Below are 13,472 nucleotides of genomic sequence, written 5' to 3' on the forward strand. Positions count from 1 at the left end.
ACAGACGGACACCAGTCACACATCCTTGTTTTCCAAGGGAGGGAGGTGAACCTCCACTTCAAAAGTGCCCAGTCACTTGAAAGAGTTACCTGTGTGAGGTCACACAATCTTGAACATTTTTCTCCAATATCTTAATACCTCAAACCCCCTTTTTCTTCCCTGCTCATGTGTTACTAGACACTTCATACTAGAGTCTTTAGAGGACTCCACCATTTTCAAGTTTTACATTTTAATACACTTTGAAATTAATATCTTTATAGAATATACTTAATGCCAATCAGAGGTAACTTCACCCATTATTTTAATTTGGCACAGATTTTATTTGTAAATTTCTTACAGAGATTCAAACTAAATAATCCTTTTCTTCAAATACCATATCACTTTTGGTTCACCACATTTGTATCTACCACCTTTTGGGTGGTCTTTAAGAACCTACCAAGTTCTAGAAGTGTTTATTGATCCAGGCTGGGAACTCAGACCAGGCCCGGCAGAATTTTCAGCTATTAAAACATGCCACATATGCAGGGAAGGAGCCGAAATCACTGTTTTTCTCACTGACTGCTATGGTTTGAATGTGTCCCCCAAAGTTCATGTGTTGAATAGTTAATCATCAAGGCAACAGTGTTGAAAGTTGGGACCATTAAGTGGTGATTAGGTCCCGAGAGCTCTGCCCTCATGAATGGATTAATGGCATTATCTTGGGAGTGGGTTAGTTATGAGAGTGGGTTCTTGATAAAAGGGATGAGTTCTGCCCCCTTTCTCTCTTGCTTTCTCACACTCTCTCGCCCTTCCACCTTCCACCATGGGAAGACACAGCAAGAAGGCCCTCACCAGATGCAGGCCCCTAGACCTTGGACTTCACGGCCTCCAGAACTGTAAAGAAGCATATTTCTTTGCTTTTAAATTACCCAGTCTATAGTATTCTGTTATAGCAACAAAAACAGACTAAGACACTACCTATGATAAAAATGGGATGATTTGGATAATGCTAAAGTGAGCACATCTTGATAACAGCAAAAATTCAGAAACAATCAAAATAAATAAAAATATGCATCGTGTTAAAAATAATCATATGCAGAGCATATAAACACACAATAAAGCACTGTAACCACTTAAAATTATGTTTTAGAAGAAATATTTAACATGACGAAAAAGGTATTCACAATGCAATGCTGAATGGATAAAGCAGGTAAAAAAATGTTGATAATGTGGTCCTGTTTTTTTGAATATATACACACACACATACATAGAGAGAGAAGTTTAGGATAAATACAAAACTGTCCACAGTAGAATAACAGGTGATTTTTATTTTCTTCTGTGTATTTATCTCTATTAATGTTTGACAGCAAAATAAATGTATTGCTTTCAAATTAAAAAATAAAAGTACTCTGAAAAACTGGTTCCTTTGCACATCCCATTGAAAATATTATAGAGCATTGAGCCCACAAGATATTCTTGCATTCATGCATCCTTCTGCAAATAATACTTAGGGCCTAGGTGAGCTAGCTCTGTGGCACTGCAGAAAAACCAAACAGACCCCCTACCTGCCCTGGGAGAACTTACAGGTCTGCCACCCAGACAAGCGGAGGAGAGAATCCCTGCTTTCCAGGCGAGGTGTGAAAGCTTGCCTGTGCCAAGGGTCTCTGAGGCTTCCGCAGTCCTCTGGGCTGGAGCCCACACTGCCCTCGGACAGGAGGTGCCTGGGGCCAGGGCATGAACCCACTGAGGTCCCATGGGATCAGAGTGTGGCTGAAGAAGCCTGGGCCTGGGGCTGCTCCCCCATGTCCACCCACCCCAGCGCGCCCCACTGCCCTCGGACACCCACCAAGTCACACTCTTCCTTTCCTCCCCTTCCCATCCCCTCCGACCAGTTTCTTCCAGGCCACCTGCAACAGACCTGTGGCTCCACCCCCCATCTGTTGCTCGTGCCTTACTAGAGGTTTCTGCCCTTTTCAGCGCCACATCACCATCGCGGGGAAGGAAGAAACAAGCTCCAGGGCTGGAAGTTCGTCTCTAGGGGAGGAAGTTCCCTGGAGTCTGCGGCAGATGGGGGAGGCCCCAGTGGGGCGCACGTGGATGCATTTCTGGGAGGAAACCATGTACCATCCGCTCTCGCTCGCTGCCATCCAGTGTTTTCTTCCCCCAGTGAGTCTCTTAATTTCGCTCATTTATCTTAAAGAGCTCCATAAGCGCCGTGGGCTCTGGAGCGGGGGGCGGCGCACGGGGGCTCCGACACCCGACCCCCACGCCTGCCTCCCAGAGGAGCCATCCAGCGCGGACCAAATCTCATTTTCCTACAAATAGTTTGTCAGAAGCAGCAGGGCAAGTAATAAATCACGAGGAGCTAGCGGAGAGGGAAGGGGGGCGGCGGGCGAGGCAGGGCGGGGCCGAGGGGCGGAGGGAGGCTGGGCGCAGATGCGCGAGCGGGGAGGGGGGGACGGACGGGAAGGGAGGGAAGAGACAAAGAGAAGAAAAGGAGGGAGGATAAGAAGGGGAGCAGGAGCCAGGTGAGGCCAGGGAAAGAAAGAGGGCACGGAGAGAGAAGGAGGGAGGAAAAGGGAGAGATTGGAAAGAGGAGGAGACAGACTGGAACAGACAGCAAGGGGGACGCAGAAAGCAGACAGAGAGAGGAAAGAAAAGGAGGGGAGAAATGAATCCAAAAGGGGTGATAGCAAGGAGGACGGAGAGAGGCCTGGCAGAGAGGCGGTGCTCGCTCCCCGACGCTCTGTGCCCTGAGCTATTGAGACTCAGTAGTCTGACTCCTAGTCCTGTCCCCTCTTCCCGCCCCTGTCCCTGCCATCTGCCCTGGGTGGACTGATGTAGGAGGCAGTAAGGATGGGGTCGTCTTGGTCCATGATGTTAACCAGCCTAGAGAGAAAGTGCCTGCATTTCATGTGTGTGAGATAGAGACAGGGTGTGTGAACCTGCACCCCAGCTCTTAGGGTGAACCTGCGTGTCCTTAAGCAAGCCACTTCCTTCCTGTGAGCCTCAGTCTCCTGATCTAGAACATGGGAACGATAATCCGTTTCCAGGCTTGGGAGACTTGAAAGAGGTGAGCCACGTGGAAAAGCATCTAGCACACAGTGCGGGCTGTTGGTTAGGAAAAGCAGCCTCCCTTGAGTTTCCCTGGCAGTGATCTTGGCCCCGGGGCCCTGGGCAGGGGTGCTGGGCTTTCAGAATCTGTGCACAGCCTCGCCACCCCCCGCAGCCTGTGATCCCGAGCCAGGCTCTCTGATCCCAGCTGTCAACGCGAGCACACTCCAGTGCTTTCTGCTTTGCCTTTGGCCTCCCTCGGGAAGCTTTGAACACAAGTGAGATCATCATTGTCAAGCTCTCTGGGCCCCTCGTACAAGGGCAGCCTGATAAGGAGAGGCACGAGGTGCCAGCCCTCTGCTCCAGCCACCAGCCCCCCAGCCCCGCTCTGCCAGCTGCTGGCTCCTGCTTGGCTCAGGAACTGGAGGCTCAGAACAAAGTTTGAGTTTCTGCTTCTCTGATTCACCCCTTTCTCCTCCGCAGCTGCTGGCATGGAGCTGAGCACTGCAGGGGAGAATTCAGGTAACTTGTAGGTGGGTGGAGGGAAGTGGTGCCTGTGGAGGCCTGCGTTGTTTGGGGTGCCATTGTCAACTGCATAAGGACCAGGCTCACAGAACTGTCCCCAGACAGCACAACACTGGCACATGGTGGACCCAGGAAATGGATGAGATTCATTTGATATCGTGAAAATGCATTCACTCATTCATGCCTTATAACTGCAAAGAAGCTGTTGATATTCCATTTTATGGAAAGGGCAACTGAGATGCAAAATCGCTGAGGCAGGAAGTAGCAAAACTGGGGCTTGAATCCAGAGCAGTCTGTCTCCAAAGCATGTGTTCCTTCCACTGCAGCCCTTGGCCCCTTGGCGCCTGTCCATCAGCACGAACAGCCCTTGTTGGCTTAGGGCCCCTGATGCCTGAGGTACCTGGGGCCAGGGACGGCAGAGATCTGTGTTTCCTGCCCGACCTTCTCCTAACCCTCCTGATTCGGGAGAGGGGACCCCACAGGGTACTCCATTCGTTCATTTCTGGGCTCTTTGCCCTTGATATTGTCCTCTAGCTCTGGACGTCAAGCTGTACCACTTCCAGTCCCTCAACCGCCACCCTCTGCCCTGCTTGGGGCTTTGAGGATGAGGTCACGTGCCTCAGAACCTCTCTCACCTCAGCCCATAGGGCCCCAGCCATACCTGCTCTGCTCCCCTCCCCTCTGACCCTCCAGCAAAGTGGGCATTCTCTGGGGACCTCATGTCCAACCCTGACAAGGAACAGAGCCCAGGGGAAAGAGAACCAGCTCCTGCTCTCCTGCCATGGACCAGCTAGATGACTCTGGGCAATTCTTTCTACCTCTCCAGGCCTCGGGTTTCTCAACTGGAAAATGGGAATTTTAAAAAATCCATGCCTAACCCCCAAGGCTGTGCCGAGAACCAATTAAGGCAAAAGCTGTGAAAGCACTTTCCAAATGAGGAAGCCTCTTGTCCTTCACCTCCTTCTGATGGCAGATCCCCAGCCTCCTTCCCGAGGTTCCTGCCCTCCCCGCGCCATATGCACATGATCACTGATTCCAAGATGGGATCCTGAGGACTGCAGATGCCTTCCCACCTTCCTGTCATGAAGAACCGTGGCACGTCACCATTTAAAACCCAAACAAAGACTCATGAGTGAACAAACTAAACAGAGGCAGAATAATGCAGTGACTAAGAGCTCTGGCAAGAGAGAAAAATCAAGTTTCCAAATTCCAGTTCTTCCACTTACTACCAGTGTTAACTTTGAATAACCATTGTACCTCTCTAAGCCTCAGCTTCTCCATCTATAAAATGGGATAATAATAATACCAGTTTTATAAGGTAAATAATGCATATATAACACTAAGCACATATTAAGCACCCAGTAAGTGGCTAGTACTTTTATGTCCCCTTATTTTTGTCTTGACTCCTGAAAAATGAATCAGTCGCCAAGCTGTGCAGCTTCTTACCTCTTTGTCATCTGTCCTGGTGCCAGTACCTCAGTGCATCTCCTTGTTTTCTTTTCCTTCAGTGATGACCACAGCCTCCTCCCCCAGCCTTCAAACCACCCATCCCTCTGGTCTGGTCTTATGGCCACCTTGGATTCCCCGGGTGCCAGACACAAGAGGAGGAGGGGAACACAGAAGAGGTGAGGGGACCTGCCGAGAGTCACAGGGATGCTACATGGGCAGAGCCCTGGCAGGGCAAGGAATTCCTGGCAGCCCGGAACTGCTGCCCACTGTGCACCCTCCTCCTCAAAGCCCCGTGCAAGGTGCCCCCTCCACCCCTGCTGGAACCCAGCCCATCCTTCCAGCCCTTCCTATTATCCTGTCAGGTCCCCGACTATCTCTGCCTGCCTGCACGCTTCCTCCCAGTGGTTCCTTCACAGCGCATCCGTGGGTGCCAGGCCCCAGGCTGGCTCCCAGGGACAAAGGAGGGTCTGAGGTACAGTCTTTGCTCTCAAGGAGCCCCAGTCTAGTGGACGCCACTTGCCCACTGTACCTCCCACCCAGACCCTCCAGCTCCAGCCATCTCTGTGAGTCTCTGAAGCCCGCCCTCCTCCACGAAGCTCTCCCGGGTTGGCTGACTGGTTGCAGACTGTTTCCCAAATCCTCCCAAAGGGCACCGTTCCTCTTTGGAAACTACACGCATGAAGTATTTTTATCTCCTTTTTAAAACTGTACCTCTCTCTCTCTCTCTCTGTTGATATATATGGCTGACATTTTAAAGTCCATTTTCAAAAAGTATACTATCTCGTCTGTGTTTGCTGAATATGGAAGTCCACATCACAGTCTGAATTGCATTTTAAACCCCTGGAGGCAGGGCCCTCAGTTCTCTATGAGTCTCAGAGGCCATAGCAGGAGGGGACAGCAAGGCCTGACTCTGAGAGGAGAGGAAGGAAGTCACAGGGCTGCTAGAGCCATGCAGATGCCATCAGAGAAAGGAGAAGCACTGTGGGTGTTAGGGAAGGAAAAGACCATTTCTGGATGTGGAGAATCCGGGGCTGTGCCCATCCTTTGAGGATCAGCTCAAATGCCATGCCTTGCACAGTAGCTTCTCTGATCCCTGAACTGCATTTGAACTCACTGCATTTGAAGCCTTCTAAGGAAACACCCCACTTTGCCTCAACCTGCTTTGTGACACTTGGTGGATTTTCTGTGGGAGTCTGGGACAGTTACAGCTGTGCATGACTTTGCTGTCTCTCTCTCTCTCTGACTCACTTGGGCAAATTCTTCCTGAAAAGAGATCAGAATCTATTGACTTTTGTATGACCTCCCTCTGCAACACCCTTTCATTTAATGCCTGGTACTTAGTAGGTGCTCAGTAAATGGTTGAGGAGGGGAAGAAAGGAGGAAGGGAAGAAGAGAAAAGAAGAAAGAAGAGAGGAGGGGGAGAAGAACAGAGGAGAGAAGGAGCATGAATGAAGGGATGGAGGGAAAAAGGGAGGGAAGGGGGAAAGAGGAAGTGAAGGGAGAAGGAGGAAGGGAAGGGCATGCTCTCAGGTGGAAGCAGTCCTCTACAGACAACACTGGCTCTTTTCTGTGATCCTGCAGCATGTGTCCCCTCTCCCTCCCAGTGCCAACAAGGGGGCCTGGGGAGCAGATTTAATTTCCCATTGTTGCCCTGGGAATAGAGCCCCTATCTCCTCAGCACCCTGTGTGGAAACCAACACTTTATGGATTGCACTGAGAATGTGCTTCGATGAGAAGGAACAGCTGCAAACTCATTTGGATGATTAAGATGGCTCAGATCAACAACCTTGAGCAGGATCCAGTAAACTATAAGAAATCCATCAGCACCACCACCCCCTTTCAGAACAGGAGGTTGCCAGGCAGAGGGGAGTGCCAGCAGCCAGGGTCCGCCGGCCCAGACACAACTGGAGCTTCCAGGTGAGAACACAGCTGCCAGATGGCAGACACATGGCGATGGCTGGAAGGTCTGGGGGCTTTGAGCCTCATGCAGGGGGTAGCAAAAATGCAGCCCACTGAAGTGTGAACCAAATGGAACTGTATTCCCACATTTCTCTTCCTTTTTTGGAGAAGTGGGGGACCTCGGGTTTCCATGCTCATTTCTCTGTAGCAGGGTAGGGATTTGCCACAGAATGCCAGGGTGAGACAGGCCCAGGAAGGGCAGCAGGCCGGGCCAGAGGCCTTGGATTCTAGTTCCAGACCTGCTGCAGCAGACAGCATGGCCTTGGGCCATTTGTTTGCCTGACCTTGTCCTCATCTGTAAAACCTATTTTCCCATTCAAGGCGGTCCCATGTCCCAGCTTGTCTTTACAGATGCTCTTCTTGGGCTAGAAAGAAGCTTCAGTGGGATTTGGAAAGATTTTTCTTTTTTCCAAGAAAAGCCTTAGGTGGCAGCTCTCTTTATTTCAATTCAGGATGAATTCTTCTCCCACTCCACACACTTTGGTCTCTCCTCAAGTGTTGCCAACCACAGAAGAGTCTATGCTACTCTAACTCACCATGTCCTCTGTGTCAAAGACCTGGTTACTCTTCACAGACTTTCAAAAATCTCCAGCTATTCATTCATTCAGCAAATATCAATATTCTATTGAGTACATGCCGTAAGCCAGGCTATAGGATAAACAAAGATGAGTAACAGTCCCTGTCTTGAAGAAGCTTCTTTCCAGGAGAAAGAATTTAGACAAATGAGTAAATTATTATATGTATAGTATCCTGCATTTCACATAACATAATGCCCTAGGATGAATGTCAAAGTTGATTAAAATTTTAGAGGTCATCTAACCTTTAAAATATACGATTCTCATGAGTTGGCCTAACAAATCCCATCACAGGGTCATCTTTGCACCTAGCGTTTGGAAGGCTTATGTTTTGTGGTTATAGAAAGAGATCAGAGCTGCTTTATTGAATTGCTTGGGAGACATGCCTGCCCTTCTTGGTGTCTCCATGCCTGTCTCTATCTTGCTGGCTATTTTAATCCAGGGTTCAACCTCCCCCGGCCTCAGTTTTCTCCTCTGTTAACCAAGAGGGCTGGACCACATGGCTTCTGAAACCCTTCCAGCGCTAACGTTTTATGATCTATGATTAAGACTGAGATGACATTGTTCAGCCCGCTGTCCAGAGGGTGACCCGCCAACTTTCATAAAAACAATCATCATTAACCTATGTTAATTGGTCAATAAAACCATCATAATTTTATAGCATGAAACTTGGGACCTGCTGAGATTAACGCTACTGATGAGCCCGGAGGAAGTTCAGCCTCAGAAATGAAAATAGCTGACTGGTAACCCCAGTGTCATAGTAGTCAAAGTGACATAGACTCGAACTTATTCTTCTTGAAATAAGAACAGTTGACGGAGAAGCAGAGTGACACAGGAAACAATCTCGGGGTTGGAAGAACACAGGCCAATCAGACTGGGGAGGTGGGCTTCCTGGGCTAGGGACTGGTACAGAGGGCTTGCTTAATCACAGAACTATGTTCCCGTCTCCTTAAAAGACCACCGCCATCACCACACCAGGGCCCAGGCAGCCTGTGCTCAGTGGATCAGGGCTGGAGCCTCCTAAGCTTCTTCAAGCTTAATCCTTTCATCTGGCCCATCTCAAATTTGGGAATCATCTGTCATCCTGACTCTCCACTTTCCCCTTGGACTTGCTAGAATTCTGCCAATCTTTTAGGCTCACTCTCAAGGTTTTTCTATTTTATGCCACCCACCTTGTTCCTAATAAAATAAGAGTTATTAAGTGTGCCATCCATTTTGTGCCAGATGATTTATGTACTTTACCTTACTAAATCCTTACAACAATTCTATGAAATTAAAATTTTTCTCACCATTTTATAGGTTAGGAAACTGAGGCTCACAGAGTTTAGACAACTTGCCAAGGTCATGCACTAGTAATTCGTGGAATCAGGGTTCAAACTGAGGTCTGCTTGCTTCCAAAGCTCTTTCTTCAACATCTAGATTCCTACCCTATTAAGTACCTGGCACCCCTCAAGGAAAAATGAGTTAGGCACACTGTGAATTATCAGTAACTTCACCTTGTCCAAGAGGAGAGACAAAATGTCAACAAGAGGGAAGTAGGGGTTGAAAGCTGTGAGTTGCATTTGAGTGGCAAGACAAAGGGCCTAGACAAAAACCATGAGGGCACAGAAAATGAGTTTGGGAGTCACCAAGGAAAAAGGAGCCAGAGAGTGCAGGTGAGAGCTGGCAGCCTGACAAACCAAAGGCAGAACGTTTGAGTCTGCAGTGAGAAGTGGCTTTAAGCACAAGGCATGTCCTGCCAGGGAGAGAGAAGTTCATTAGGATGCTGCACGTGGCTGGACAGGACGAGTCCTTGAAGATCAGCAGCCCAGTTTCCACCACCCTGGGTCATCTATGCCAAGAAGGCTTCCAGACCAGCGCAGAAAGCCAAAGTCATTCCAGTTATACACAACATTAGATATAGACCCTGGTAACTACAAAGTTAAAAAGACAAAGTATACACGTAGACTTACAATCTATACACCTACCATCTTCTCATATGAAGACAGGAAAATTGTTGTCTCAATGTTCAAAACTTAGCCCTCAAATGCAAATTCATAAATGACTTGAAACTGGGTACAATGCTGAACACCTGTAGTCCCAGTTACTCAGGAAGCCAAGGCCAGATGATCACATAAGCCCAGGAGTTCGAGGCCAGCCTAGGCAACATAGTGAGACCAGTCTCTAAAGAACATAAAAAATAAATAAGTAGAAGACTTGACAACATATTATAGGCTCTGCTTTAAGAACACTTGTTATATAAATGTGTAAATGCATCAAACTTTGTTCTGAAGGAAGGGTTCTTCAGGTTACCTGTACATTTGGAGTTGCCCAAATTCAACTTGGACTTGAGCTTTCTAGAACATATCTATTGTGTAAAGTGATGATGATCTGTAAGTATACAACCCTGGAGAGGTTTGCAGATAGTCACACTGTGATAATCTGCCCATGCCACTGAAGGTGCTCTTTTCAACTTAATATAGCAGTAGTTATTCTTGCTATTGTGATATCACTGACTAGAAATACTCCAGAAACCTATGTTAGGAAGTTAAATAAGGATATGACTGGTTATTATGTACATATTTAATTAATGCTTCTATTTATGTAAGATATAACCTGGTGTTATAGGTGTACTTGAGATGCTTGATTAACAATACATAATATTGTTAATGTTTTAGCAAGGGATAATAAGATGGTCTTTCCCAAGCACTCACATTGAACAAAGTACCTAATATGTGAAAAATGTTAACTAGGGACCACAGGCTTTCCACACTATGAGGACAAATTCCGTCTCTGGTTCTTTTGAGTTTTGTGATGTTGCTCCAATTACATAACCTCTCTGAACCTCAGTTTCCTCCTCTGTAACTCCCAGATGGGGTCCGCCTCCCAAGCCCCACATTCCCCGTACTTTCCACACAGGAAAGTAATTCCCTATGCTGGGAGTAACTTGAAGTCCAAGTTGGCCCTTGTCTTCATGCAAGAAAGAATTCAAGAGCAAAGCAAAAATGAGTTTTATTTAGGAAGTAGAGAAAATCTACCGCACAGAGTAGAGGCTAGTTCTCCCTGCGGAGAACAGCCCCATGGTTCCTTTAGCGCCCTATTTAAGCAACATCTTAATTTAGGCTAAACAAGAAGATGAATATTCATGTTATTTCTTAGAAAGGGGTGGCATTTCCTGGAATTAGGGTGACACCTCCTTTTGACTAAATATGGTCAAACCAGAAGTGTCATGGGGTCAGGTGCATGATGAGAGTGGGAGGTTTTCTTAGAAACTTTTATGGTAATTTATGGTAATGAGGATATAATGAAGCTGCAAGGTCAAGAAGCAGTCAACTTGTCTGCCGTCTTGGTTCTGGCCAGTTGGAACTTGTCCTATCCCCATCTTATTTTGATCAGGGTAGCTGGAAACCTCCTGAAACATCCTGTTTTGATCAGGGTAGTTTGAAACTTTGTTTAGGGACTCCCTGACTCAGGTAAGCAATGCCTGCAGTTCCCTATCTCACTTTCCTCCCTTCTTAGCGATCCCCACCCTCTCCAGGTGCCCTCCCACCTTGCAGCCTCTGCACCTGCCTCCCACTCTGCCTGCTGTTCTTCCTTCTCAGCCCACTCAGCTCCTGTCGTCCTTCAGGTCTCAGTGCAAGCATTATCTCCTTTAAGAAATCTCACTGCAGAAAGGACCAAGTCAGACCCCTCCACCGTCGATCACATTCCATCGCATTATTAATGTAGATTTCCGTGAATTTTCATGATGATTTGAGTGATGATTTCATTCCTGTTTGTCTCCTCCACTGGATACAAGCTCCTGGATGCAAGAGAAGAAACATCATGTCTGTTTATACTCACCACTGTACCCTAGGAGTTACAACATAGTGGGAGCTCAGTCCATGTGTGTTGGCTGAGGAATAAAATTAATCAATCAGTTGACATAAAATGGGATGGCACCCACTTAATGATAATAATAATAATCATCATAATAATAAAAGAATAGCTGACTCCCACCACCACTATGCCCTCCCCAGTACATGACCCCAACCTTCAGGAACATGTAATATCAAATTATAGACACCTGACCTTGCAAGTGTTTCATTCCTTCTTCCATCTGCCCAGCACCACCACTGATTTACCCAGCCAGCATGTCCTGAATGAACAGCACCCTTAATGTCGGGCATTGGTAACCTTCTGCCTCCAGGCTTCTCCTCCACTGCTTCCTTTCGTTTCCCAAGTAAACATTTTGTCTTCCTTCCCCCTTTCTCTCTCTCCTTCAGGATCTAGTGCAGCAGAAGAACCTAAACTGTTTTGTTTATCAAATCAGCCATTGTTTAGTATCTTTAAAGAAATCTGGGTGTTTCCCTCCTTCCCTCTCATTTTACTTTTCCCCTCTCATCATCCTTCGCCCCCTCCCCCCCTGCCCCACCATCTTCTCCGTCTAGTCATTCTATTTGCGTGTCAAAAATTGACTTTAATCATGACTGATAAATGCAAGAGCAGTGCTCAAGTGATCCATCCAAACAGATGAAAAGGAAGGTGGAATTAGATGTCACAAAGAAATGGTACCACCAACCTCGTAAGCCCTTGAACATGCCCACATCCTTCTCCAGAGTCCCTGCAAAAGTCTACCCCTTCAAAATCCCCTAATCAAGTCTATTGCTTCAAGAGGTCAGCATTCAGGGTAAATGCAAAAACTATTTAATAGTAGGTTCATTTTTCAGGTGCGTTGCTTATATGTTGGTTCATTTCATTGTAGGTGTGGAAGGTCTTATCTGCACTGTGAGCAGCTGATTAGGGAATTCTACGGGCGATTTATAATATTGTTTCTATGCAAAAAGTCTGGAGCTCCTTTGTAATTTTCATCCCCCTATCTGAGAAGCAAACTGCTAATCATGGAGAAGGTCTAGCAGTTGGAGGTAAGAGCACCCAGATTCTAAAAGAATACTGGTAATAGCCTGAGAATGTATGGTCTTTGGTTTAGGATCTAGACAGAGCTTCCAAACATTTGACCTGGAACTAGCTTTCAGCAGCATGGGTCTGGGGATCCATGATAAATTAGGCTCATGCAAAGTCTGCAGCGGCAACAACAGTAATACTTCCCAGAACTCCATCTCCACCGCCCTGTGGGTATTTGCTGTGCCTGAGTCCTCTGCCTGTCTCTCTGATAGAGCTGGGCTTCCCCTCTCTCACCATCCAGCCCTCAGGGGAGCAGGAGCCAGCAGTGATAGGACAGACAGTGAAAATCACAGCAGCAGCAGCAGCCACAGCCATCTTTCAGGAAGTGAATCCAGAGTTTTTGCCACGCCCTTTGCAACCACTGCCAAACAACCCTTAAGGTAGGGATGGCTGTCCCCACTTATAGATGAGGAGACTCAAGTTAAATGACAGGCTGGGCCAGAGAGCTGAGGTTTGAGCATTTCTGGCAGCTCTCTTTAAGCCCCCACACCTCCCTCCTGTCTATTCTCAGTCCTGAGAGCTGACATTTGTTCCTTATCCAAGGGGGTACGTTATGCAGAATCCAGAGTAGACAAAGTGCAAGTGCGAGATGCTTACAGAAGGGAAGCCAAGGTGAGTGCTAGAGAAAAACAACCAAGGTCCAGTCAGAGGCATGCAAGGTAAGGGGCAGCCATGGGCCTGGAGCCCGGAAGCCGGGGAAAGGGGAACAGAGCAGAGCAGGCATCTCCAGCCAAAGACGTGGGACTCAGGGTGGGGGCCATGGAGAAGGCTGGGGCTCCACGATGCACACCTGGTCAGACATGTCATGGATTTCAGGACAACTGGGACACCAAAGTGCCAGAAAAGGAGCAGCCACTTGCAGAACATGCAGGCACATACAGCTTCATGTAGTAGGTGGGGCTGTGAGATATTTTAGAAAGGGACCAAGTCCAATTTTCAATGCACCAGGGAGAGTCACTTGTTAAGAGGAATAAAGGAATTTAAGATGACTAAATAACGAGCCATTCC

General features: G+C 47.7%; 1 long non-coding RNA gene across 1 annotated transcript; it reads left to right on the plus strand.

Moving 5' to 3' along the window:
• Positions 1-1,978: 1,978 nt before the first annotated feature.
• Positions 1,979-4,804, plus strand: LOC123636462. The gene is made up of 3 exons (XR_006734546.1): positions 1,979-2,145; positions 3,517-3,555; positions 4,385-4,804. It is a non-coding gene; the product is annotated as an uncharacterized LOC123636462 (long non-coding RNA).
• Positions 4,805-13,472: the final 8,668 nt, after the last annotated feature.

Source organism: Lemur catta, chromosome 4 (assembly GCF_020740605.2).
Source record: "Lemur catta isolate mLemCat1 chromosome 4, mLemCat1.pri, whole genome shotgun sequence".
Lineage (NCBI taxonomy): Eukaryota > Metazoa > Chordata > Mammalia > Primates > Lemuridae > Lemur > Lemur catta.